Source organism: Adiantum capillus-veneris, chromosome 29 (genome assembly GCF_014529385.1).
Source record: "Adiantum capillus-veneris isolate H3 chromosome 29, ASM1452938v2, whole genome shotgun sequence".
NCBI classification, from domain to species: domain Eukaryota; kingdom Viridiplantae; phylum Streptophyta; class Polypodiopsida; order Polypodiales; family Pteridaceae; genus Adiantum; species Adiantum capillus-veneris.
The window spans coordinates 112,274,460-112,277,172 of record NC_140959.1 but is presented as its reverse complement, the minus strand read 5'-3'; the positions used below and the strand labels follow the sequence as shown (position 1 = coordinate 112,277,172).

General features: G+C 35.5%; 1 pseudogene; it reads left to right on the top strand.

The window, feature by feature from the left end:
- The first annotated feature begins 1,052 nt into the window (after positions 1-1,052).
- LOC147419770 (uncharacterized) lies at positions 1,053-2,391 on the top strand (annotated as a pseudogene).
- The last annotated feature ends 322 nt before the right edge of the window (positions 2,392-2,713 follow it).

Sequence of the window (2,713 nt, the reverse complement as noted above, 5' to 3'; positions counted from 1 at the left end):
GTGAGAGAGAGATTGACTCTCGGCCAGAGGTGTTGGCATGTGTGATCGAGAGAGAGAGAGAGAGAGAGAGAGAGAGAGAGAGAGAGAGAGAAGGAGAGAGATAGAGAGAGAGAGAGAGGCTCCATAATACATATGCATGGACAGAGTCGACACTCCAGAGAGAGAAATAGTCTCTAGATTCCAGAAACTTCTAACCTAGACTCTAGAGGCTTTAAAATGTGTACTTCCGAATGACCTTATATAATTTTCAAATTTGGATTTGAAGCTACTTGAGTTTCCAAATTTGTTTTTGAAGCTACTTATCATTTGTGTACTTAGCAAAGGAACTTATTCTCTTTTTTATTTTTTAATATCTCTTCATGCAGGCAACAAGAGTAGTTTTCAAAATCATTGATTTATCTATACACGTGAAGTTGAGGACGCAAACCTATTTCGAGTAGTGCTTTTCTCATGGATCTATTACATCAAATAACATATTGTGTGAGTTTTTGTTATGGCTTTTAACTCTTCTAAACAAAAATCTTTGCTTGACATGCCCGATTTTTCAAAACAAGTCAATATCAAAAATGACAAAGGAAAAAGAAAAATTGAAGTTGTGCTTGATGATAATGATGTCAATGATATTGAAGTTCAAAGCGTTGGGTTAGAGGAAGCCAAAAGGCGTAAAAGAGCTAGAATTGCATGGAGTGACAAGTGGAAAGCTTAAATTTGAGTGGGTTGAGTTTCATAAGGTGGAAGCCAAACTGTTATGTTCTATTTGCAAAGAAGATAAGATTTGTAAAAGTGAATTTTGAATAGATGGGGCAAAAAACTTACAACATAGTGCTTTAGTAGATCATGGGGGATCCAAAAAACATAAAGTACTTGCATGGGCATTGCATAGTGGGAAAAAAAACTTAGAATTTTATGTTATTATGCATTTTGAAGGCATGGAGGATAGCATGAAAAATTTGTTTCAGGTTTCTATTTTGTTGCAAAAAATTTCTTATACAAAATATGTTCCCACGTTTGAATTGCTTAGAGAATGTAACACTCCGAACATCCCCGAGACCATGTATAAAAATGATAAGGCATGTGCTTCTTTTGTGCACTACATTGGGAAGGGACTTGAGTTAGAGTATTTTCTTCATGTTCATTAGTCTCCATGTTTTGGTATCATGATAGACGAGTCCACCGATATTTCAATAGACGAGCATTTGATTGTTTATGTTTCTTATATAAAGGACAATGAGCCCAAAATCTCGTTTCTTGATCTTTTGGAGGTACATGATCGAACATCTATTGGATTATTTACCTCATTGAAAAAATTGTTGTTAGATTTTGGCTTAAATGAAAAAAAGTTAGTAAGCTTTGGTTCAGATGGGGCATCAGTAATGATTGGCAAAAAATCAGGGATCGCTACAAGGTTCAAAGGTGCATATCCTTTTTTTGACTTCCATATATTGTGTGGCTCACCACACTAATTTATATGCTAGTAACACCATATGTGAATTTCCATTTGTGGTGTATGTTGATGCTACATTAAACGAAGTGGCTACTCATTTTAGAAAAAGTGTAGCTCGCTTAGAAAAGTTAAGATCTTTGCAAGGCGAAATTGATCTACCTTTTCTTAAGATAGAGGGCATAAATACAATTCGATGGTTGAGTAGGCATAAAGTCTTTATGAAATTTTGTGAATTGCTTGAACCATTGCTTGACTACTTCAAAAAGGAAAAACAAAGCATTTTTGCTAAAATCTCTTCATTTGCATTTGTGTATGTTGCACATTACTTAGGTGATTTATTCTCTCATTTGACAAGTCTTAGTAGGCTCTTTCAATGCACTTATGTTGATGTGATTGCTATCATGTTGATGTGATTGCTATCTCTGGCATAGTGGATGCCAAAATTGTGGCAATGGAGAGTGAATTTGTGATGAGACCTAGCCTTGATCTCAATGCCTTAGAGTTAGATGGCTATGGTTATCTTATAATTCCTGATTATGGGCCATCCAAAGGACTTTTATATGAACTAAGATCGCCAATGCGAGGCTCACATTTTAGAAGTATTGAACTCACTCGAGAAAAAGATGGCCCTGATCTTGAAAATGCAATAACCTTTCAAAATTCTTTCACAAGCTATATAATTGAGAATTTGAAAGAGAGATTTGAGGATACCTCTATTTTGAGCCGTTTTAAACTTTTAGCTCCTTCTTGCTATCCTCCCACAAAATATTTTCGAAAAGATTTGAAAAACTTCGGTGGTGATGGGAATAGAGGAGATAATAAAGTTCTATGCTCAAAGTAAAAGGTTAAAAGGGGGGGAACTCATTGAGCCTTTCATTGATCCTTTCTTATTGAGGAAAGAATTTCAAACTTTTAAATACCAAGCTTACAATGAGTGGAAGGGGTGAAACTTCAAAAATACATGGTGCTACATTGGTAGCAATGAAACTTTGAGGGAAAAGTATGCATCATTACTATTGCTTGTTCAAATAGAATTGGTACAATGTTGTAGTACAGCTATTTGTGAGCATGGCTTTAGTGTTCAAAATATTATCAAATCAAAGCTTAGGAATTCTCTTACTACTAAGAGCATGCGTACTTTGATGAGAATTTCTTTTGAAGGGCCACCATTGGAGGAATTCAATTTTGATGAAGCGATTGGATTATGGCGGGATGATACAAAGACCTCAAGACATGCATTTGGCTCCATTGAGGACTAGATTGTAAGTT